The sequence below is a fragment of the Trematomus bernacchii genome, unplaced genomic scaffold (assembly GCF_902827165.1).
Source record: "Trematomus bernacchii unplaced genomic scaffold, fTreBer1.1, whole genome shotgun sequence".
Lineage (NCBI taxonomy): Eukaryota > Metazoa > Chordata > Actinopteri > Perciformes > Nototheniidae > Trematomus > Trematomus bernacchii.
Genome location: NW_022987648.1, coordinates 13,212,613 through 13,240,009, shown reverse-complemented (window position 1 = coordinate 13,240,009; position 27,397 = coordinate 13,212,613). Strand labels below are relative to the sequence as shown.

The 27,397-nt window shown below is 39.0% G+C and overlaps 1 protein-coding gene across 1 annotated transcript in view; it reads left to right on the top strand.

The window, feature by feature from the left end:
* stxbp5l (syntaxin binding protein 5-like) overlaps positions 1-27,397 on the top strand; it is a 159,910-nt gene that overhangs the window by 51,141 nt on the left and 81,372 nt on the right.

Below are 27,397 nucleotides of genomic sequence, written 5' to 3'. Positions count from 1 at the left end.
CCCATGATGCTTTATTTGATGAACACAAAGCAACGTCCACATCACACTGTAGATCCAAGAACATAGAACTGTACAGACAACATATAATATAACCTTGTTCATTGTGTGTCGGATGACTGCAGTGTTTGGGCGACTGCCTTAAAGGTAGGGTAGGTACGTTTGAGAAACCAGCTCGAGATACACTTTTTGTTATATTCCATGGAATGCTCTTAACATCCCGATAGCAATGAATATCTTAAGTGCTTTGACAAAAAATCCATACAATAATGTCATCTGTGGAAGCCGTAGTACTGTAAAAATCACGACCAATCATTTTAGCCGGCCCGGCTAAAATAACTGGATGGCCTACCTGCCTGTCAGCCTTCGCGTTCGTGTGTGTTGGAGCAGGGGCTCTATAAGGAAGTGGCAGATTTTCTCCGGTTGTGTATTTTCAAATTATAGCGATCTCGAGCCGGTTTCTCAAACTTACCTACCCCACCTTTAAGTAATCACCATCATTTGAGCCAAGTTGTAATGTCTTGTTATTGGAATTGAAACAGTAAATACCTGGCTAAGATTATGCTACTGCAGTACCATGGTTTGTAAAACCTCTTTGTTTGAAAGTCTGACAAAGGATCTGGCATGTTTTTTTACATCGAAACATCTATAGTCGATTGCCTGTGCATCAGTGTGAGTATGTGACCAGGCATGGATGATATCTGTGTGAGTGGTCATGATTTTGAATTGTAAAATCTAGTTTTTTTCTACGATTAACTAGGGATGGGTACCGAGCCCCGGTATTAAACGGGCCCCGGGGCTGAATTATTAAAGACCGTGGTACCGTTAAGCTCCGACGTTATCGGTCTTTTTATCGGTACTGGAGACATCTAAAAAATATGTCATGTGTATTATTGCTACACAAACATTATATTGCAGTTTTGGTGTCGCCAACTCCGTTTCTAATATGCAAAAAGACTGCAAAATGCGTCATTTTTAGTATTTTCGATCTCTCCAATCCAGACAAGAGATCTCTCTCCCCCGCCTGTGTGCGAGGGGGCGGGGCAGTTTACACACACGCAGCTGCTACATGCAGCAACACATACACACGGAGGAGATGGCGGAGAGAACGCGCTCCGAGGTGTGGTTAAACTTTACCCGTCTCGCTCGTTGCTTAAAGTGCAATAAGAGTTTAGCATGTCAGGGCGGTAACACGAGCAATTTGTCTAAACATCTTGCAAAAGTGCACCACGTTCAGACGGAGAAATGCACCGGGTTCGACTGTCTCTCTAGTAGCTCTGTAGCCCCATCCACGAGTAACGTTTCCACGTCAGGTATATTATGTATGCTAGCAGCAACACACAGAGCTAACTCAATGATTCAAACATGGGTTAATGATTACAGGGAACTGAGTTATTTAGTTTGTTAAAGTTTCAGCCATTCTGTTCACAGTTCTGTCATCAGATTATTTAATATGATTTGTTAAAACGTTGTTGTTTCTGTTGATGTGAAATATTATGTATTTCATTTAAATAAAAAGCAATGTTAGTTTTGTTCACAATTTGTTAATTTTCATTTAATCGTTTATTTGAATAGGGACAATGCACATTAATGAACACTTTAGACAAATAATGCTTCAAGTGTAAATATGCCGGATTTTAGCTTTGAGCTAATTTCCATCCGTAGTCCCTGACATGCAACATATAGTTAGTTTACCTCATTTTTCTCTCCAAAAGAACCGATAAGAGTACCGTTAAAAGACCGGACCGATAAGCGGTATCGATAAAAGTAGTAGTACCGTTAAAACCTTAACGATACCCATCCCTACGATTAACTGTCGTATGTTCAATTCAAGTGTCATTCAAACTTGTATACACTAAAACCATTATGGACTTGTGCCCGATTTCCTTCCACTTCCTGTCTCACATCGGACTCTTAAAAGCACTTGATGATGACTACAGAACACTTAATGTCAACCCACAGAAATGCATTTCGGGTCATTTTCTCAGATGACAGGCCAATCATTGTGACTCAGGGTGTTCAAACATAGCCCCACACCCGCCGCTACCTGATTGCCCCATTACAGTCGATCAATTTGCCTCACACTGGAAGAGTTGTTTGGCTTATAGGTAGCAGCATATTATTCTTTCTTCTGGCATGATTTAACTGAGGGCCACACAAGGGCGCAGTGTGGCCACTAAACTGAGAGATGAGAGCAGATGCTGTGGTACAGACCTGGGTACAGACTTGATGTTGACTCAGAGGGTTATTAATAAACCTTCTCGAGGTGCACACGACAACAACACACCCTACAGTGGATGTTAATTAAACCTAACCAAATACACAGTGGCTGAATTTCCTGCACAGGAAAAACAGCAATGAAGAAACTAAATTAAAATAGCTGCTCATAGACAATGCTCATGGTATGACTAAGCTCTACACAAACAGCTCTAGACAGGTGTACACACAATTCAGTGAAACAAAGACAGTTAACGTACATGATTGCTGAGATGAAAATGACATCTGATTGGACGAGCCCAGTCATTGGCTGAGCTTTCCCACCAGTCGACAAGCATTACTAACAGCTTGAGCGCCACCGACAGCTTTCCTCACTGCTGTTTGGCCCTGGAGCAGCGCCACAGTTAGCGATGCTGACAAGTGCTGAGACACTTCTTATTCTGGGACACACTCAGCACTGAGGCAAGACAGGAGTTCTGACACCTAAAGTGATCATCAATATGCACTGACATAGGCTCGGCTCATCAGCAAGCCAATCACAGGAGCGTCTTGTGAGGACAGGCCATTCTGAAGGAATGGATGAATACAATAGTGCAATCAGAGGAAATTATGGTTAACCAAACTTTACTTTTGTCAATCTAGGGTAAAACAATTGTAAGTATACAGTAAGATTTACGCTTTGCTGGTCAGCGTCCATATATCTTGAGGACCATTTTCATAAATAAGAACATCACAAATGCGTCGGATAAGGGTTGCAGTCTTGACAATTTATGAACACATTTAGAGACAATTTAAAGACAAAGTTGAGTATCTGAACACCAGGGAACCATAGCACTACATTATACTATATCTTCCCTAAGTAACAGATGTGTTGTGGATGTGGATCGTAGACATTCATGGTTTTCAGATCCTAATGACTTGGTTGATCCCTGGGCAATTCATTTGCTCTACCGCGGGTCAAAGTTGTCTATCCTACATTGACATATCTGTAATAATGCAATCCGAGGTGATTATAGTTCATCAGAATCGGAATCAGAATACCTTTATTAGTCCCACAGAGGGGACATTTACATTTCTTTCATATTGTCAATGCAGGGTAAAACACGTTTGAGTATACAAAAAGCTATACCCTTTGCTGGTCAGGGTCAATAACATTTGGAAATGCAGTATAACACTCTAGCACAACTCTAATGTGTTCCTACATTGAACTATATTTTGGTCTTCCGAAAGGCATAGCAATCAATATGGTACAGACATTAATGCTTCCAAAATAAGAAACATAGTCAATACTTTAGTTTATGACCCCAAAATGATGACATTCCCATAAGCCTTGGCTTTACTCTGATTGTTTTTAGTGCTAATTAGCAACATGGCATGCCATCAGTAACATGGTAAACATTGTAAAGTTGCAGCATGCTGCTAAATAGCAGTATGGAGCATTGTTGCTGTTGACATGTTGCCACACTGATTCTACCTTTTATCTGAAGGCACTGCTCTGCCTATTGCTACAGCATCACAGAGCTGCTAGCATGTCTGTACACTTGTTTTGTTATGTCAAGGACATGCATTCATTTATTCAACATTTTGCCTTTCAACGCTATTCAAATAATAATAATAATAATACATTTGATTTATATAGCACACTTTAAAAACGTCATCTCAAGGTGCTTCACAAAGCTATAAGGAGAACATAATAAAACAAATAAAATAAAAATATATCTAAGGAGCATATTGAATAAAATATGGTAATATAGAAAATAAAAGGTTAAGAGCATAAAAGGCTTAAAATGAAATAAATAAATAAAGTAAAGGACAGTCAGTAAAATGCGGTTCAAGGTTCAAGGTTCAAGGTTCTTTATTGTCAATCTGACATAGCTACAGAGTAATTATGCAGTTGAAAATCTTATGTCACAGGCTTCTCCAACAATGCAACATAATAACATAATAACAATAAGAGCAAGAGCAATACAAAAATAATAATAGTTATAAAAATGAAATAAAGTTATGATGTGGAATAGTGCAGTATGAGTCTATATACAAGTTATTGGAATGATATATATATATTAGGTATTAGATACATACTACTGAGTAGCAGTTGAATGTTTGAAGTTGTTTCAACAGTTCAATTTTTTAACAGTCTCACTGCCCGCGGGAAGAAACTGTCTCCGAATCTTCTTGTCCTTGCCAGGATGCTGCGGTAACGTCTGCCAGACGGCAACAGAAAGAACAGTTTGTGGCTGGGGTGATGGGGGTCTTTGTGGAGTCTTGAGGCATTTCCTAAAAACTGAAAATACCACAAAAGACATGCCACATGTCCTATTTTCAGTACTTATACAAATGCATGTGCACGTGGCACAGTCAAAGGTCAGGGTTAGAAAAAAAACATGTGTGTCATCTTTCTATCAATACCTCTATATGTACAGGGTACTGATGTATGCCTAAGTAACAATACAGTTTACAGCCTTGGAACTATTTGAGGAAGCCTGATTTCAGAACAGCGATAATAGGTTTGAAGATAACAAATTGTATGAGATGTAGTAAATGAGTTTGTTTCACTCAATTCGTTCAGATAAGTTCTTGTTTAACAGCCATTTTTGAGAATTTCGAATTAAATACACAGCATGGCAGCATTGCTCCTGAAATCTTATGCACACATGTAACTCCCCCACACATGTGCATCAAGTAATCTCCATCCCCATGCATTTAGGATTATATTCATATATTTACATTTAACAAATGTAAGTAGCAGCAACCCATGGACCCCTAAGCTGTGATTTGAATAATTTGAGCGACTAAAGGCATGCGTTGAATTTCTTCTTTTTCCAACACTGAGGCAGAAAAGTGATTAAGGAAATGTTTTCTAACATTAGGTTTTAAGACCTCTTTTAATCTCTTAATAATCCCTCAGTACATCACACAAGTTTTTTCCCTGTGTATAAGAGTAGTAATAAGTAACACATGTTATGTTGTTATGCTCTACTTAACATCCGCTCTTCTCTTAAACCCTCTTTTTTTTTCAGACAAAAGATAATGGTCCACACTTTTTTTTTCGTTACACAATTTTTGTTTTCTTTCACACTTTATCTCCTTCCCTTCCATTTTGTTTTTCTCGAACATTTCTCATTCATTCCCGATCCCCTCGAACCATTCCTTGTGTTATTCCCATTCCCCTCCATTTACTCCACTATCTTGCCCCCTCTTTCTCCTTCTGTCACTGCTGGGTCTCTTTCTCCACACAACGTCCCTGCCTATATTGTGAGGCAGTGGGGCAGGCAGAGAGGCAGGCTGGGCTACGGGTCGTAATGATGGTGCTAGCTTCTATAAAAAGCCTGCAGGCAGCTGAATCGATATCTCCTGTTGTTGCACCTTACTCAGAGAGAGCGACTGAGCAGCTCTCTGCTGCGTCTGAGCTCTGCATGTGTGTGTTCCTTGAATCTGTGACTATCAGTGTGAATCTTAAATGGTAGTGCATGCACCCTGGCAGGCTTGGCCTTGTCTTAACTGCTGTTGTGACCCCACCTTCCTCTCGAGGAGTCAATTCTGTTCTTTTATTTCTAGATATATAAATGTAAATGTAACATGAGGAAGAGCCCATGCAAAAAAAAGAAACCAACCAGAACCGACAAAAAATTAAATCACAATACTTAAAGTAAAACAAATTAAATAGGGCTGTGTCACAATTACGATTCCATTGTATTCTACACTGCCATGTTTTGCATTATAGTGTTGGTTCACATCACACGCAGCTGCTGTGCCCTCACTGGAAGTGACCAATGCTGTTGTTAACTTGCTAGCTTGCAAGAAAAGTGGTAAAAAATCATTACAGAATGCTCAATGAACCTATTGGCTTCTTTTTGGCCCTAGTGTACAGGTAGGTGTATCAAATCTAGACCTTTATTTGGTATTGCTTTGTTCACCTGAGCAAATGCAATTGCAGCTGGCTGCGCCACGTCGTCACGTAGCAAAGATAGCAGTTGTTGAGTGTGAAAGAGTCAAGCATACCACACACAACTTTATGAACGTTATGAGTGCACTATTCCGGTACTCCAAGTGGACTGCATTCTGTTTGCATTGGAATGCAATTATAAGAACAAAACTACGCCAATTGAGATACAGCTCTAGATCAGGGGTCTCCAACCTTTCTTCATCTGAGAGCTACTTTGAAAAAATGAAAGTGGCCAAGAGCTACTTGCATCACATCGCTTACATGTATTCACATAGCCCTCATCAGTTGAATTAAGCTACTTTGGTACACGTGTGAAATTGCAATACCTAAAGCTTAACAAAAATCTTTACTTCACATCAAAGTCCAAGAAAACGACAATTTCTCACATATTATTATGGCCCACATAGTAAGTACATCACTGACAATTCACATAAATGTCCAAGAGAAAAATAAAATGTTTTCACTTCTTATTATGGCCCACATATTATACATCACCTTAATCATCACCTTAATCACCACCTTACAAGCGTGGCATATAGCACATGTGTAAAATAAGTGGCATTCACTCTTTTTCACAGTTAGTGAGATGAATAGCACTGCATGGAGTCCACCAGAGGTGTATGCTGGAGTGTACCCACTTAGGCCTAGGCTCCACGGGGACGAAAACGGGTTGAATCCGCATATTTCTCATGCGTATAGCCCTTTAAGCTCGACGACGCCGTAACGGAAACGTAGAAACAGACCCCGCAAACGACAACGGGTCCAAAGGTGGATAGATCTGGGAACGGAGCGCTCTGGGGGGTCCAACGGGGCCGTGGGGTCGCCTATACGGTCATCCGTTTCATAGCCCCGCCTCTCCCCGCCTCTCCCCACCTCTTCCCACCTCTCCGCGTACCCCGCATCATTGCTGATGTGTTTCGTTAACAACAACAATGGCGGATCGCAGGGTTGCACCATTATTGTGGGTTGTGATAATGACGACTCAATAGCCCCGCCTCTCCCCACCTCTGCTGCTCACCCCCGCAAAAGTACACTGCACACTGAATTCAGATTATTTATCTTTATCTCGATATGGACATAAACGCGAGTGAAGTCTAATCTGACAGGACGGAGACACGCAGCTCCTCCGGCTGTGATGCAGCGGGAGCAAAACACACACTTCAAGTCAGATCACCACCCTTAGCTATTTTAATTACCTCTCAAACTACCTAAACTAGTTATAAATATGTTTATTTTTACTGTCGGGTTTACTTACTGGATCAGCTGCTGCATGAGGAAGCATGAAGATTTAAACTTTAACACACATTGACCGGCGAAAAACTCTGTGCGGTTCCCTCGGCCCCCACCGCGGAGAATAAACAGAAGTGCAGCCATGACAACCATTCTTCTTCGCTGCTTTTGTGGAGGAAGTTGCTGCTTTTTGTGGAGGAAGTTACAGCGCCACGTACAGGTTCGGCATATGTACTGCAGCTTTTCCAGCGGTTGGATGTAAACGGAGCCGTCTCGTGGAGCTTGACACAATCCGGTGTATATTGCGTGTGGGCGGAAGGTTTTTTGCGGTTGCGTTTGCGTTACTCCGATGCGTTTTGCCGTATGGGTTCCCGTGGAGCCGGGGCCTTAGGTTCACTCTAATAGAGTCATTTAAATGTTCATCAGTCAGTATTGTTCTGTATTTAGATTTCATGACATTCATGTCAGAAAAAGCTGCTTTACAAAGGTATGTAGAACAGAACCAAATAAAGCAGACATTTGCAGTGCTGCTTGGTGAATGTTCTTATAGTTTTCTGGGTCTACAAGGCTCCAGAAATGTTGTGAGTTTTGCTGAGACTTAAGCTGAACATGATTTTGGAGATCTCCACAGGATTGACACTGAACAGTTCAGCCTTCTTCTTATTTTTCTTCGCCTTGACATTCAATTATAAACCATAATAAATAAATTGTATAGGTCTAGCCTCACTATATCTGTGTGTGAAATTGTTCCATCCTCAAAAACTAATGCTTCTGCAGTCTAGTTGCAGCTTCTAGCAACGGTCTTCTGTTAAAAAAAGTACACTGAAGGTCCTGAATGTGGCATCACACACATGACTTTAGTCTGAACACAGCAGACAACAGGAGTATTTACAACAGCATATACTAACTAAAATAGTGCATGTGGGTGCACACTTATTCTCTGTCTTACTGTTACATAAATCCCATGAATGTATGAGATTTAGCAAGTAAGTTAGCTTCATCATATCTCAATCAGTGATTAAGTGAATAATAAAGTTTCTATCGGGTTACTATCAGCCTGTCACTCATTATTTTCAGGGAGGGGGCGGGGTTTGGAGGAACGGAGAGGAGACGGTGATCACGGAAGCTTTCCTCCTGCCTTCACAAACTTTACTCACGTATTTATCAACTGAAAATAGCAAGAGGACATTCATACTCTGCAATCCAAGACTTGATTAAATCCACCAAAAACCTGACATGGTGCTAACGCGAGTATTTTTTAAAAACATAAATCAATGTGTGTCTGAGCCGCAGCGACACAGACTGATTCAGGTGCATTTATTGTCGTCGGATTTTTTCTACACAGTCTGTGAACCGCGAGCGGCGAGCTACTGAAAAGCTGCCCACGAGCTACCGGTAGCTCGCGATCGACGTGTTGGAGACCCTGCTCTAGATGGACTGTGATTGGCTGCAGGTCCCTAGATTCACCAGTTACACCTTCACCTATGGGGGCATTTAACAGCAGCACTTAATTCGTTGGAGCAGAAAATCCTTCTGAGCTTGCCATTGTTGTACTTTACAAAAAGCTCAGCCCTGCTTCTCCCAGGCACAGAACGTGCACACCCATGTGGCAATTAATATTAAAGTAGCCCTGTTAGAGAATATACATTTTCCTCTATCTTTGCACTGTTGTTATATTATGTTTAACAAATAATGTTATACAAATAGATGCTGAGCTTTTGCTGGCAGATTTAATTGACCATGTGATATTGATAATGATTTGCACTGCTAATAATACTTTCTGTGGTATGAAAGGCAACAGCTTTTCCCCCCTGGGTAAGCTTTGTTAGAAATCTTGCTTAATAGAGGGTTCACGTCCAGGGCAGCAAGCCATGTCTGATCATCTGTGCATGATTGAGGAGCTGATTTGTTGTGGAAGACTGTGCTGTTATATATTGGACATTTTACACAATTATTTTGGGGACCAACTCACCCCAGGCTTATCTCTCTCTCTTTTTCAGTCTGGTGCTCTTGCAGTTATTTTCTTTGACCTATACTGCGGACATGTTTCCAGCTTCTGGAGCGCCAATTGTATTGCCTCAAAGCAGGTTATCTTCAGGTTAATTACTCACGAGCGGCTCGTTACAAAGCAGCCAAGAGTGTACAAATGGTGTGAAACCTGGCTGTCTGTGTGTATCTGTGTGTGTGCTTAATTGCTTGAACACAATAGTCATTCTTGGCAGTGTTGTTTAGCAGTGGTCCATACGATACCACACCACTGGCATGGAATGGATATTCATTTTTCTGTCATTTATTTTCTAAATACGTTCAAAAATGTCGGCTGGAGCCTGTAATGTTATTTTTATTGTAGTGAAATGTCTGAAACTGCAAGAAGTCAGGGTCAGTTCAGTTATATAATTAAAAGTTAGCAGTGAACATCAAAAAGTCCTTGTTTCTCCTTTATAATAACAACATTGTCCAGTCTTTTAGTCTCTCTGCCATACACCTTTTGAAGGGGATTTCTCTTTCCTGTAGTGTGTTATATAGGTTTTGGTGCATGCAAATGGTCTGCAAAGGCTAACATCCCAAAGTTCCCTCAAACTCCCCCCGCTCCAACACATTGTACCTGAGAGGCTAAGGGGCGGGACACAATCACAGAGCCGGCCAGGTAACCAATCAGAGCAGACTGTGCTCTGGTTTCAGACAGAGGGTGAAAAGAGGTGCTGCAGCACAGGCAGTATGAGAAAAATAAAGACCTTTTTGAAATTTAGAGCATGGAAACATGTCACAGTAGAGACACAACATACAAATATGAAACAGGAAAATTAGCCTGAACAGGATTATATACCCCATGTAATGTGCTTTTTTTTATATGAGACAGAAGTAGAGATTATAGGGAATGAGAACATTTAATTGTCTTAATATTTTCTACATTTTTCTGTTTCGCATCATCCTAGTGTCATTTGCACATGGATGATAATTAACTTGTGATGCGGTTCACGAAGAGAGGAATGTTGGGGAAAATACATAATATTAATAATGGCTGGCATGAAAATGTTAATCGGATCAAAGTGATTCATCTAAGATTTTAAAAGAACAGTTCAAATATAATGAAAATAATGATAAAATTAGATATAGATGAAAATGAAAACATATGGCAAGGCAAGTGATTCATTATATTGTATAATTACAGTGAGATGATGAATAGCCCCAAGTTTAATAAAGGAAATAACAGTGCACTATGGGAGATTTATCTACCACAGGAGAACAATTCATCACATTTAGTTCACCATTTGTTTTTTTATTTTCATTCCATTCAATCCCTAAACAACGGACTGGAACAATGAAAATCACATCAACCCTTTTTCAATAATGGCTGTATGTCCTTGGACTTGCAGCGAGGGCAGGCAGAGAGCAGATGTGCTTCAGCATTTTAATCACAATGATGTGAAACAGTCAAACAGCCAATTACATGCACATGTATTTAAATTATGAGAGCCTGAGCAAGACAGATGCCTTCTCTCTCCACTCTTATCACATCAGGGGAGAGCAGTGGGAAGAGGCCTCTGTGTGGAAAGGCCTTATCCACTATGTTGACACTAGCCTTCTGGGGGAGATGGATTTATTTATCTTGCAACAACATTTTTTTATTCATTAGGATAATTTAAAAGTCTACCAAAAATACAAAGTCTCAGTTGTCCTCTCTCTGTGTAACGAGCATGTATAAAAAAAATGGATAGATAAATTGGTACCATAGCAGTCAAAAATAAAATTCAAGCCACAGTAAACACTATTTCCCCTTGGTCAAAAATTAACATTTAGGGGCTTTCTGTATGTCAATATTTAAAACGTTAAGTCTAAACTATAGTGAATGAGAACATTTAAGTCTCAAGTTAGCTAACAGTGGCTAACATTAGCATGATCCGTTTTTTTATCTTTGGACAAGCTACAGTTTCCCACAAAGGCCTTAACATGGACTCTTTATTCAGACAATGTTTGCTGCAATATTTGTAATGGGCAATACAGAGCCAGCCTGATTATTACAATATTATATATAAAATTAAACATTTGAATGTTGGACTTATCTATTAAAACTAATAGAAATAGAAATTAAATCAGTAAAGTACAGAAAGGAGGGACCATGTAGTACCATTACCGCATTCCAGGTACGGGAATCTGTTCAAATGTGAACTTCACCCAACCATATGTATATGACATCATGCTTGCTGCCGGAATCTCTGCCATTAATACAATTGTTTGAATACACTCAGACAGCCGGTTAAAGGTAGGGTAGGTAAGTTTGAGAAACTGGCTCGAAATCGCTAGAATTTGAAAATACACAACCGGAGAAAATCTGCCACTTCCTTACAGAGCCCCTCCTCCAACACACACGAACGCGCACATGACCAATGAGGGCACGAGATAAGTTTGTGCACAGATGGAAGGCTGACAGGCAGGTAGGCCATCCAGTTATTTTAGCCGGGCCGGCTAAAATGATTGGTCGTGCTTTTTACAGTACTACGGCTTCCACAGATGACATTTTTTTATGGATTTTTTGTCAAAGCACTTCAGATATTCATTGCTATCGGGATGTTAAGAGCATTCCATGGAATATAACAAAAAGTGTATCTCGAGCCGGTTTCTCAAACTTACCTACCCTACCTTTAACAGTAGCACAAAATCAAAACACTTTTTTTTTCCTGTAGCGAAGATGATCATACCATACATCTACATTTGATTTGATATTTCTGTGTTATTTATTTCATCGTGCATGACTCGTTTTTTAGAGCATCACCTGCACATAAGAGATCAAGTCTATTTCACAAAGTTTTATGAGACAGTGGTGGAACTATCTGCCAACGCTGCCACTGAGAAAACAGTGCAAATGTACAGAGCTGTATACAGTATGTACCAACACAAACCGCCAGCCACACACACACACACACACACACACACACACACACACACACACACACACACACACACACACACACACACACACACACACACACACACACACACACACACACACGCACCTTGTTCTGTATCCACTCTGCTGTGAGATGTTTATACTCAAATCTAAATTGCCCAGCTGTGTCCCACTGCTTCAGCAGCATTATTTAACACACACAAAACTGTTATTATGCACCCTCTTCATTCACACACAAACAGAGGAGAAGCAGCACTAGAGGTAGGGCAAGAGTAATTGTGATTCATACAGGATCAAGGGGAGATTGTTAGTGTGGATGGGGGAGATGGAGCGGATGAGTGGATAGCAGGCCAAATTAAAATGAGAAGCTCTCACATTGGGATCAATTGGAGAAGAAAAACACTGCTGTGCGATGATGAGGAATTATATGGCTTTAATCAAGATCCAATTCTAATGTTAGCACTTTGAACAACTACCCAACCATTAATACTAAAACCACTGCTTGGGGAGAAATATGATAGCTTCTTTAATACATGCTGGGGTTCCTGTGTTTTAAAGCCTGGCTTCCATCTTGCAAGGTAAGGCAAGTTTATTTATATAGCACCTTTCAACACAAGGCCATTCAAAGTGCTTTGGTGCGCTTGCAGCCAATTCTCTAAATGGGGGCGCTCAGGTGAGGGCACCATATAAATGTTGATTAGCTCAGATGCCTGATATTAGAGCAAAGACACCTCACACTGCAGTACTTGAGTTGTAATGAATAAAAACACATACTGATATCGGAGTTAAGGACAGGTTAATCCAGGCCCCTGTCGTTGACTAACAAACATTTGAGGGAAAAACAACTATTAACAGAATTATGTAATTATCTTGGAAACTTGGAAAGATATGAGTAAATATGTCTGTACCATAGTGCTGTGGAAATCCAAACGTTATCTAATCAGAGATTATATCAAGCTTGATTGTGAAGTAAACGGCAGACATGTATACAGTGAATATCTCTTTTACTTGATTATTAGTTGCAGGTTAATCAGCCCTTCTTCTAAAGTGAAATTACATAGAGGAATAGGCAGCAATCACAGTCTAGCAAAAATAATGGGAGTTGTCTACTGCAATCACTGAATCACCCAATCATTTATTTCTGCTGTACTTAACCAACACATCTCAGCTCCTTTTATACTTGGTGTTCACAGTTTGTGATTTTCAACACAAAAATGGTTGTTTGCCAATCAGATCCAATCAAAAGATTGTATGTATTATACTGCATTTTGGTTGCTCATTGGACCAAATGGAGAATTTATTACTGGAAATGTTTTATCTTTATGGACATTCCAACCTCATAATGTGAGATGCTGCCCGAGATTTGTTCAAACACTTGAACATATGTTCCAAAAGGAGACACACTTGAAACAGGAACATTGTGCACATGGGACATGTTTGTCACATGCTCCATGTGAGTCACATGCTCCATGTGTGATTACACCAATCAAGGTGTTAAAGGCTGAAAACACTTTGCCAGCCATCATATCACACTACATATCCATAAGGTGCTTTTGCATAGATCACACGTATTAATAAACCCTGCCCTGACCTATCTCATACATTAGTATCATATGGTATGAGCATATGGACATATAACATTTTTACCATGAGCAATAAAAACTGTTATGGACACTGTTAATACATTAAATACCAGGCATTTTAGTGTCCTTAATTTACCAAATTCTCCACCCACTGTTTTTAAATGGAGATAAATAAAGTGGTGTGGAGGTTAAAGAACAAGATGATAATACAAGGTGACTGTAATTCAGTTGTTAGGTATTGAAAGCAAACCAGACACTGCAGATTAAACATGGCTGTCTTCATCCTTCAGCCCCAAAGACAGAGCATACTTAGTCATGTTACCATATCTGGTTACAGGGTCAACATTAATACTGAATCAACGCTGTCCCATCCTCAACATCAGTCTCTGCCTGCATTGCTTTCCAACTACCGCCTCTTTAATGAGACTGATGTCACTAGCATGCCGTTGACTCATAATCTCATTCAGTTAGTGCCACAACAGTAATTGTATATTACATAAAAGATGTGTTGAAGGGTTGTTCCTTTTGTACACTTAGTCATCGACATTAACGTCATCGCATATTTATAGCTTTTATATGCTTGACAGGGACTCGAGCAGAGCTGTGGGCTGGCATTTGTTTCAGTTTTGTGAAGTAAAGTTTGTGAGAATGAGTAAATAATATTAAAAAAAAGATGCATCTAAAATCTGGAAATATTTGGTACCTTTTGGTTGAGCATTAAACTGCAGTGACTGTAACCGGCTCCGTAAAGACCCCAACTTTATTGCAATCTATATATTACAATTTCTCTCTTTAAAGGTCCCATGTCATGCTTTTCTGGTTATTACCCGTCCCCTTGTGTGTATAGCTTTTTATGCATGTAAACGGTCTGCAGAGTCACAACCCCTCAAAGTACACCCTGTAGCGAGTAAAACTCTAACACAGAAAAGACCTGTCTATGCTGCCCCAGAACGCCTCGTTGGAGATTTCTCTTTTTCCATTGTTTACTTCTTGGGTATAGTGGCGTATTTCGGGTATAGTGACGTAACGTAACGTAACGGCTCCGCAGATTGGTCCAAATTGACCAATCCGTGGAGCCGTTACGTTACGTCCGCGAAGCCGTTACGTTTGGACCAATCCGCGGACTTCCTCACACACACACACTTGGCGGGACGTTGCGAGGCTCGCTGTCTCGCAGACGGCCACTGGGCTCTCAGGGAGGGGGGGACACAAGCTCCAATAAGCTGTTTAGGACAGAGAGTGAATACACATACTTTACAGAGATGCTGTATGAGAAACCAATGTGAGTTTGGAAAATTGCACAATATCAATCTATTTTAGTATACCTCAACAATGGAATTATGATCAGTAGAAATGGCCATGACATGGGACCTTTAAAAACAAAAGTCTGCTTGTTTCTCTCAATTATTTAGTGGCAAGTGTCTACTTAACTGACAGGTGTTGTTTAGCAACTGGCTTTTAGTTACTGCACATTACCAGTTCTAATGACTACTGCACAGATTTATCAATAAAATAATAAAATTCAAGGGTCCCTGATAGGATTATAATTTTCGGCTGAATTGACAGCTGTCACTTGCTGATATGTCAGACACAAATGATTTTAACCTTGGCTTGGTCTCCATCTGACTTTTTATTGTTTTAAGCTGAGTTATTGTGAAACAAGCCACTTAAAGGGGTGTTAAATAGACACGTGTTGTCGTTAGATAAGACTGTAAGCCACATGTCCCTGTCCACAATAACCCTCCTTACAGGTTGATAACCCTTGTAGAAGAAGTGGAAATAAAGAAACAGCATTATTCATTTTCAGGACATGGCTATCATATCAAGTATCATTTATTTTTTCATTGTTTTATTCAACCCAGTTGCCAGGCTTAAACATTTTTAGGTTGAGGACTAACCACTGTATTTGGCAAACATAATAGTTTCTCAAATAACAATTTAGTGTGAATAATGCTCAATTCCCTGAATCCAAGGTCTTAGCTGCTCACAATACAGTCATAGGCTGTGCCTGAACATATTGTGTGTTCTGGGATGACGCATTGGATAATTGATACAATTAAAGCCTTCAACCAGGGTGCAACATAACTTTCCCTATGCTAAATGGCTAGTAATGTTTTGTCCAAGCACTAAGTTGTATACAATTGTTGTTTTTCCGCTGGTGGGTGATGCAAATCTACTTGAAAATATGTGTGCCTCCTGTATGCTAAACCTGTGGGTGAAACTAAAATTAGGATTGGTATGTGTCTGAAATTGCAATTTACTGCTCATTAGAGATCCCGAAGGTCTATCTTCAACGCGCAGTGAGGCAGTGAACATCTATCCGAAGCCTTCTCCAAACTGAAAGAAAAGTAGAACTTGTAAGGAGTGTACATTTAATTTGAACCAACTCTAGATAAAATCAACCCTCAGGTTTGATTCTTTTGTGATTAAGAAAACCCATGCTCACACCCAGCAGTTATTCATGACTGTAAAAACAAGCTGACCAAAATGAAGTGCTTGGTGTGATGTCTCCACGTCTGATATACTGTATATCAAATTTAAGTATAAGATTGTACAAAGCTCAATATGCTTTGTTCCGGTGTTTGCTCATCAAATATCATGTAGGTGAGAGCCCTCTTAAGTAGCTGATGTTCCATTCATGTTCGTTTGCTTAAATGTTCAACAAGTAATTAATGCATAGGACAAACAACATTTCCATTGTTTCTAACGGTGACCTTACTTTATGTGTTCGTATTTCCTGCTGAGAATATTACACACTCAGTATTGGTGTTTATTTTGATATGAACCAAATTATGTTTTGATCCACAGCACGGTAAACTGGTGATAAATAATCTAAAGTTGTAGTTGTTGTTGATAAGGTAAGCAGAGGTAGTTGACCAACAATGCTGGACATGGCTCGTTACACTTACACACATCACAGTTATCCTTTTGACATTACATGCTATCCCATGCTGTGTTTTCTTTAAAGCTCACCAATCTGGTTATACCAACACTTCTAAATCTTGTGAAGCTATATAGATGTTACAACTGTATTACTTTAAGGATATCTTGCTGGAGATAAAGCCGTAGTTTAAACAAGCAATTGTGCATACAAAGCCACATTTCAGTATTATAATTGTCCATTCATGACATTTATTGGCTGTCCCCCACTGGTTTTAAATGAAGCAATCACCAATTGCAACAAGCAGGTCCAACAATTTCTAATTTTTAATTTCTACATTGTTTCTTGTCAGCCGGCAGCAATAGTTTTTGTCTTCTGTATGGATGTAGGCGACTTCACCCTCACATCAGCTTTGTGCTTTTGACAGCATATTATGTGTTTTGATGCGGCCCCAATGTGATGTGAATTTGAATGGGATGTGTACAAAGGCTTGCCTGTCAGGGAGAGAATGATCCAGACTGTCAGAGAGATGATTTGAGTCTGTCGCCAACCATTCCCTTTAAGTCTGCCCTTGAATCAAGCACACACACATGCACACGCACACGCACACACACACACCAGTGCCCCCTTCTTGAGTGACTGATTCAGAGTCTCATTGCATTTTAAGTGATTTCCCCCCAGGTTCTTTGGCCACAGTGCTGATCTGCTGAACTTCCCTGTTTCCTTTGTTGAAACAAAACAAGAATCAGGCCAGAGCAAGACAACATAGCATACTATAGAATATATATCTTCAGAAACAGATAAACAAATACTCTGCAAACTTCAGACATCTTAGGCTTGTTGCACCTGGATATTTTTTAACCCTGGTGCAAGTTCTCCATTGGTGGAGTGGTGATATTTTTGTAGTATTGCAATGGTCCCTCGACAAAAAGCAATGGGATTTTTCCATTGGATTAAGGAATATTGCAGAAAAAAAGATCTGTGGCAAATAAACACCTATGATCTACACATCTTGATCAACAGGATAATCTCCATATATTAAAACTGCTTTTATGAAAAGTGACTAGTAAGTGCAGCTAGAAGAAAATAGCATCAGGCTAATACCGAACTACAGTAACATGATTTCCATTCACACCCGCTTAGCTAAAGGCGTACTTGGGTATTGCGTGATGACATCTAGTATTCTCTTCCAGCCACTTTAGCAACCTATTTTAAGATATGTAAAAGCTTTAGACATTCAAAATGTCGGTATTAACTGACGTATGTTATGTAGAAGAACAAAATGTGAACATATTTTTAAAAACATTGGAGTCAAGATGAGGGAACCCAGAAGTGTTAAAATGCTAACTAAATCTGTGGTTTAGGACTCATTCCTTCACAGCTCTGAACAACAGAACAATTATATAACCATCTGTTAAACTGCTACCACTGTTACGGGACTGAGGAGCTATGTAAGAAGACATTTAAATAACGAAAAATATGACATATACTTTTGTAAAACACTCCTATTTATTCAAGCCTTTTGTGCTACAAGTCCCCCAGTGTGTGAGTATTGAAAGGAAACAGAACAGACTGCTTGACTGAGTGGACAGGCCTGTTGCCCGAGCTCATTGTATCGCCATAGGTCCAAAACTGATTTTTCTCTGTGTGGCGTCTCGACGTGGGCGCATAAGCACAAAAGGCCTCGAATATTTGTGTTTGACTTTTTTCCTTTCCCCCCCCTGCTGATGTAGATTTGGATGGAAGTGAGAAAAAAGGACAGACAGAGAAACGGGGCTTACATCAATGGGAAAAAACATGTTTTACTTTTATTTCCCAGCAAAGTGGTGGAAGTTCATACTGAGTTAAAAAAAACGTCCGGCCTAAAAAGAATTTGATGCTGATATTACAATAGAAATCCAAGCATTTATATGGTATCCATATGGCTATCAAGATTGGTGAAATGTTATTGGTGTTGGTAACAACTACTTAATTTATGTACGATTCTGTAAATAAACCTAATCAGACACGTGCATTCAGACCTGACACCTGTCCCCTTATCTCATCACAGTATTAAAGTGTGACACTTACAAACTAGCTCTTGACTAATCTCTTTTCCCAGCAAACGTGAAACAAATACAAGATCGTGGCTTTAGCACAACCGTCCAGGGGATTACAGTATCAAGGTAGCTTTGACCATAATCCAGCCATTGTGCTGTTGGTAATTGCATGAGGAAGTTGTTAGCACTAAAATAACACAATGTGTGGCACTGGGCACTAACAAAGCCTATAGATAGATATGTTACAATAAATGCCAACATATTGTCCATTTCCTTGTTCAATGTATTACAAAGATAATGGACTTTCTACATTTTCAAATAAGTATTTTTAACTTGAAAATAATTTCTGAAAGCACTAAAGATATACGATACGATAATACTTTAATGGTCAGATCAAGTCTGACATTTGACTTGCATCCCAGCAGCTCCATGTGTAACACCAACATGGACAAATATCTAGACACAATACATGAAAAACAAATAACAAACATTTAACATAACAGCACAATGACTGAGAGAAACATGCTCAAAGAGCCTTTAGTGTGCATTTGATCTGGGGAGTTAGCTCTGTATTTACTGTGAGGATTGACTGATGCACAAAAGAGTGCTTCAGTCTGACTTCAGAATATCAGTGATTGTTCCATCACACAGTATATTGTAAATGTAAAATGCATAACCCATATACGGTACAGTATTCGATCTCCAGAACAATCCAGAATGCACCCAGAAAATGTCTTCAGTGCAGCAATAAAAAATACTTCTACCTTTCTTTTTTTTACAAAAGTGAAGAATTTTACGGACTAAAAGTGAACTTTTGCCTAAGGTCATGAGCTGTCTGGAGTCTTTCCTCCTCAGTGCACCTGAGATCTGTAGCCTGGTTCAACAATCCACATATCAGAGTGCATGGCTGCGGCTGCTGCTGTAGATAAGTCAGTCTAGCAAGACTGTCTGGTTGTTTCTGCACCGATGCTCTCACACTACATTGTGAAATGAGATGTGCTCACTCTGCATACTATCAATCTGTTGGCTTTCTGATTGACTTCTCCGTCATATCTGCAATATGTCAAACATAGCTGAACACACTGTTCAGAATCAAGATTTACACTTTCTGTCATTTAGCAATAACCGGAATCCGTATACTTTATGTATGCTTGGGGGGAATTTAGGTTCAGTGCACCGTTTTAAAATAAAATACAAATTGTAATATAAACATAAGAAGTTTAAGTAAATGGTGCAATAAAAGATTAGTTGAAAAAAGTATTTTATATAAACATAAGTATTAAAAGAACACATGTGCACACTGTACTGTACAATATATAACAACAATAAATATATAGAAATCAGTGTTTTACAATATATGTAATATAATAAGAATACAATAATAATATTTGTTATAATACAATAATATTGCAAGAGTTACATTATAACTTGATGTGCTGTCCAACTAACATAGACAGATCTGAAATATTATTAACATGTGAAAATATCCTTTTTCAAAACCTCTGTGTCCACACCAAAAATCCAAAACAACAGGAGAGCAGCTACATGTCTTTTTATTCCTCCTCCTCTCAGCCACGTAGCAGGTTAAACCTCCGTTCCGTAGCCTCCTACTCTCTATCATTACTCATATCATGTTTCATTAAAACTGAACACACATTTTGTTCTCCCTCTCAATTTTTTTCTGCTGTGTCCGACAACTGAAGTGAAATATTTGATTGTGGCTCATAAATGTTACACAATCCTGTTGCCCCGGGCTGTTTGCAAGGTGTGGGAAGCTGTTGAAGCCAAGTGAGGAGGACATACATCTCTGAAAGGAACACGGGTAAATAACAGGTAACTGAAATCATCTGAAGTCCTTTAGTGACCCACAGCAGGGCAACTTACAATGTTGCAGCAAAGTAGACGGAGGAATTAAAAGGCAAAATAAAAGAATAGACTAACATATTTAGTAAAGAGGTAAGCACTTATTAATAAAAAAATATATTACACAAATAAAGACACATCTAAGGGAGTAGACAATCGTAATTACAGTACAGTAGGTGTTATAATAAGATAAAATATAGATAAATATAAAGATAAATGAAAAGAAAGTGGTCACTTCAGTGCAGCTTCTCGAATCAACAAGTCCTCCAACTCATACGACCAAATAGGTCGATTGTTCAATCTCTTATTACGACCTATAATCACGTTTTAAAGTTTTCGACCTCTAGTGCTCCCGTTGATAGCAAACGCTCCGGTCGTATATTCACAAATAACCCTCTCTGGAAAATCCTAAATTGTAGGATAGTTTGGCCATTAAAATGCTTTCTGATTAGATTTCTAGCGAGAAGTGTATATTGTACTTTTAGAATCCACGTCCAGTGGATGTGTAGGATCTATAGTTTGATAGATATTACGAAGATGATTTGAGGTCTCGCCAGGATAACACGGCAGCGTCCATGTAAAGTTAGCGTCAACCCTCACGGGGTGAAAACAGTATTTCCAGTCTCGAAGTTTTCATAATAAAACCGTATTCCCCTCACTGTCAAATGATTTAACAGTGATATCTGCAGTACTCATCCACTAAAAAACATCAGTTTATCCTTGTTAATTACACAACATTCATTGGTTTAAATTGTGTACAATGCTTTTGTGTTTTCCCCATAGGTTTTTCCCTTTCGATTCTGAGAGACACATTTCTTTTTTCAGAGGTTTTGAAAACATCGAACTACCCATAATCCTCAGCTATCGTTGAAGCTCGGTGAATGGATGTTCTAGCCTGAAATCCGAAAACATAAAAAAAAAAAAAGAAGATAATACTTTATTCCGAGTGTGCTTGTTTTTCTCTTTGAAAGTCATCACATAACGGCATTGTAATACACGGTTCGGCTGCATTAAATATTACACATCTGCCGTAGTTCTCTATTTATAGAGCCCTGATTAGAAGACTTCTGGACAAACTGGAAGAACTGCCACCGAAACTGAATACGTGACGTGGATCATAAATATATCAACAATTAAACAACATCTTCAATTTCTCTTCATACAATACGTCTCCTTGCAGTATCAACACTAATTCGGCTGACTTTTATATTTGATCCAATTGGTAGATAGGTAACGGTGCACAGCTGATAGACTGGGACTTGTAGTTTTTCAAGATATTACTGATTTTCTTTGAATATAAGAATGTAAATACTGAGTTGAGAGAATAGTCAGGGGTTTTGGGTGATGGAAGACACATCTATGGAATCACAATTTCAATAGCTTACTGTTAAATGACGGATATACCTTTCTGTCTGTGATGTTTTTCAAATCAGATATTAATGTGTAGAAGTAAAACATGTGAAATAATATAGCAATATCCTGTAAAATTATGTGAAAACATGAATAAAACTACACATCTTCAGATGTTATACATACATAAGTGTCCTACACTAATAATACAAAGTTATTATGGCATTGTATGCTGTGTGTTATTTATAACATCTTCAGAAACTACCTTTCCAACTCCTGTTACAGGTCTATACAGGTTCATGGTACAATGATAAGCTTCAAATCGAGAGACTGAAACTGTATTTTTCTTTACCGTTCTGTTTTAATTTCACAATAAAGTTAATAGTAATATTATGTTTGATATTATTATGTTTTATTAACTAGACCACTGGGTCATGTTTGGTGTTACAAATATCAAAACAATAATATATGTGTGAATAACAAAATAAATCCGTCATAAACTAAACTGGAAATTATACTGGAAAGTATCATTCTTTGTGTAAACTTGACCGTTTTTTAACCCGCACCGCCTAGTGGTTAAAGCACGTTATTAAATATTTTTGTTGAATATGTTATATTTGATGAAAACATTTAAATATTAAGAGTAGCCTACATACAACATAAGGGGAAAATATCAAAAATATACTGTAAGTGATCTCTACAATAAAACAGCTAGTGCAGGACGTCAAAAGATATTAATAGGAGGATGTGCAAAAAAGACAAACTAACAAGGCTTTATTTAAACATTAAAGAATACTTTAAGGTCTTCTTTTGAATAAGAAAAGATAAATATTAAGTCTGACAAAGTACTTAACGTCTAATATATTGCATAGTTTATTTTGGCACTTGACAATCACCTTCCCTGAATTTTACTCAGGTGTAACTAAAGTCTGATTTAAGGGTTGTTTATATTTCACATCATTAATCAGAATCTGCAAAGTAACTAAAATAAATGTAGTGGAGTAAAAATACCAGGTTAACCTCTGAATTGTAGTGGAGTAGAATTACAAAGTAACAATAGTGGCATTTTGTACATGCTGCTGTAACAAAAACATTTCCCAACTTGGGATCAATTAAGTATATCTTATCTTATCTTATCTTATCTTATCTTAAGATGATCGATGGCTGCTGCCATATTTGCAAAATTTGCCTCTGAACCTTGACAAGTGCATGTTTCTGGCTTCAAAACTGGACCCGTTCGAGTCCAGTTTTGGATAGTCTGCCGTGGTTTCATTCCATTTCAAAGAGCTGTTTGACGCTCGGCGTAACCTTGGCGCACTGCCACTCCAACATCCAATCACAGAGCTTGAGGACTAATCACGGGGTTTGTCAAGCAAAGCAGATGTTGTAGTCCCAAACGATAGCTGAGGATTATGGGTAGTGTAGTGTCTTCGGCCATCCTAAACTCCCAAAAAACGATTTGTTTCTCCGAATCGAAGGTTAAAAACACAAAAGCATTGTACACAATTTAAACCGATCAATGTTGTGTAATTAACAAGGATAAACTGATGTTTTTTAGTGGATGAGTAATGCAGATATCACTGTGTAATCATTTGACAGTAAGGGGAATACTTCCGGTTTTATTATGAAAACTTCGAGACCGGAAATGTTTTCACCCCGTGAGGGTTGACGCCAACTTTCCATGGACGCTGCGGAAAGACGTAGTATATACACGTTCTCCTGGCGAGACCTCAAATCATCTTCGTAATATCTATCAAACTATAGATCCTACACATCCACTGGACCTGGATTCTAAAAGTATAATATACACTTCTCGCTAGAAATCTAATCAAAAAGCATTTTAATGGCCAAACTATTCCACAATTTAGGATTTTCCAGAGAGGGTTATTTGTGAATATACGACCCTCCGGAGCGTTTGCAATCAACGGGAGCATGTTGTTTCTTACACGACCACTAGAGGTGCTACACTTTAAAACGTGACTATGGGTCGTAATAAGCTGCTGAACAATAGAGAGGCGAAGTCCCGCCCAACTACTTCCGACCCATGGGACCTTATTTCGGGAAAATTATGCATTGAAGTCAATGGGGAGAGAAAGATTATCTTTCGATCCCGTTTGAATTGTGCCATGAATTACACATATGATGTTTGTCAATCTTAAAAAATAATTTCCATGTCAAAAAAGTCACAGTTTGTCGTAAAACTGTTGAAATATAAGACTATGAAAAATACGCAACTAGAAAGACTACAAATCCCAGGATCCCGGTCCCGCATGCTGGCTCAAGACGGAACCGACTAACTCCCCTTGTGTGTATGTACAGCTCTCAACATGCCCAGACTTGTAGTGATTTTCACCTCTTTTAATACTTTCTGCCTCATTCTGAAAGAAAGAAGTGAAATGTGCCAACGTGACGGCCGTCTTGGTGTGTGGTGCGAGACGGGAGATGTAGTTCATTGAGCGGTTTCACACAAAAAAAAGTGTTACTTCACAGTTTTACGACACAATTTTATTTTTTTGACTTGTAAAATTATCTTTTAAATTGACAAACATCATATGTGTAATTCGTGGCACAATTCAAACGGGATCGAAAGATAATCTTTCTCTCGCCATTGCCTTCAATACATACTTTTTCCGAAATAAGGTCCCATGGAGGTCCACCGGAAGGGGAGGGACTTCGCCTCTCTATCGACCTATTTGGTCGTTTTTTGTAGGAGGACAGGATGTCTTGAATATATGGAAAATATTAGTTTTTTTTCATTGAAATATAAATACTTTCTAATTTTATTAGGCTCATCCGTTTTACAAGAAGACATTTTTTGGCAATTTGCGAGATATAATAGGGTCATTTTGATCTTTGTAGGATGGGTCATATGTGCTTCTGCGCTGTACCTCGAGCTCTGCTGGCAGCACAGTGACTTGTGAACATGTAGTGATTAAATAACTGCTACTGTACCAGATCCAACTGGCTCTGCTTTCATGTTGTGTCATATCCTCCGCCTGCTGCTTTCCACCTGCTTTGAAGGATGCGCTTGGGGATTTGACTTCCTCTGGTAACCACACCTGTTATTAACAAAACTGCCACATTCAGTCAATATAGTATTCTCAAGACTAGAATAAAAATACATAAAAGATAAATGAAAGATTATAACAAAACTATTGATATAAACATGTAAAGTTAAACTATGTGCAAAAATTCAAATGCAATAAAGATATTTATATAAACTAAATTGGTTAAGTAAAATGTCCAATAAAATAAAATAAAAATGTAATAAAGATATTTATACAAATTAAATTGGTAAAGTAAAATGTCCAATAAAAGATCAAATTAAATCAGATACAATATAGATATAGGAAATTAAGTTACATTTGGAATATTGTACTATAATATTTAACATGTATATTACAATATATTTATTGGTGTAATAAAAATAACTTGCCTGTGAATGGATTGCTGTTAAAATAATATCTAAATGCAAACACAAGTCCCTTTTTCACGGCACTAGGCATTTCGACTTTTCTCTCAGGAAACTTCCCTTGTAATCATTGATACGCTGTCATTCCATTATGCATGTTCTGCTTGGCACAGTTTGACAGCTATACCTTGTAGGAAACTGCAAATGATTCAAAACATTATTCTGTATTTATGAACAACATCTCCTCAAACTCATGTTGGCAGTAATACATTCCGAAGGGTAGGACTGCTGCCAGTACATTATGTACAATAACATCAATGAGTATGCTCCTGAATATTTGTATTGTCAGATAACAATGGTCCATACTCAGCATAACTATAATACCAGGGACAGTGTGCGTTCGCCTAGGTGAATTTTGTAGCCAGAAGTTCCTTATTTTACAGTTGAGCCACTTGCTACATATTAAGTCTTTAAATATGAGAGAGGCTTTGGAACAGGGTTTAAGATGATTAGTTCAATTTGCAATGATGTTGCAATTAAGGCTGCCCTGGTTTTGTTGTAGGATATTTTATGTATTTTTTTAATTGTAGTCACATGCTTTTTGATTGTGTTTTCTAAGATTTCTAACTCGTTGGCACCATGTTGGAAATAAGGGTTTTCACATAGTGTGTTATATAGGTTTTGATGCATGACTGAAATCCCAAAGTTCCCTACAGAGGGAGTTTCTCTCCCACACACTCCCCCCAGCCTGAAACTATACCCTAACATTGTGACATCACTATGTACCACTCACGCTTTTATTGGTCAGCGCTTCAACACATTATATTTGATAGGCTAAGGAGCAGAACATTTCGAAGCAGTTGACCATTCACAACAGAGCTGGCCAGTTAACCAATCAGAGCAGACTGGGCTCTGCTTTCAGACAGAGGGTGAAAAGAGGTGCTGTATGAGGAAAATAAAGAGCTTTTTGAACATGAATGCATGTAAACATGTAGCATGTAACATGTAGAGGCACAACATACAAATATGAAACCTGAAATGAGCATAATAGGGCTCCTTTAAGCTTTGGATACTTTAGTATTGTCTGATAATCACCACGTCTCTCAATCAAAACCTCTGCCATCAGAGCTTCACCTTTTACAATTTAACAAATTGAAAAAAGTACATTGGCTATTTGAAAGGTGTTCTCTTTCTGACAATTGGAGGAAAATAAACAAGAATAATTTCCTGGAAGCCTTCGTAGATGTGAAGTACAGAGCCAGGCGCAGACCTGTTTTCCTCCTCACCAGTGCTTGCACAGATGTTTCACTCCAAACTTGATTTCCCGAGGTGTGACGAGAGGCCCAGTAGACTAGGTGTCAGCAATCCTCAAGCATCTCAATGCAACTTTTCAAAATCCAGACTTCCATTATGACTGGATTTGAATTTATACCACCTGGCTGCTGATACAAGACCAGCGGCACAAGCAGTTTCTGAGCAGCCACAGTTGGTGCATGCTCATTCTCATTCAACACAAACATCTTTCCCTGAGTATTTCCATTTCATGTTACTTCATACTTCAATTCTGCTACGATTTAGAAGCAATTACGGCCCCTACACACGGCGGCGTGCGTTGACGCTTCAACGCTTCTGCCCATTCACTTTGAATGGGGTGACGTCATGATTCGCCGAACTGCATTCTGGGAGCAAAGCGTAGCTTTTCTCGCGGTGCTCGCTGCAAAAGTAGAGCAATGTTCTACTTTTGAAGCAGAGGCGGAGGCGTCAGCCAATCAAATCGCGCGTATGGAAATCTGCCAGTACAAGCGCTAGCCAATCAAACCGCGTGTATGCTGGGAGAGCCAGACCGCAGTTCATTTCCTCATATGCCAAAAAATTGAGGAGAAAATAATCGTAGTGGTAGGGAATCACCCGGTGCTTTCAGTCCCTGTTCACCTACCGGGATACAAACCGGAGGAGCCAGGCATGGAGGG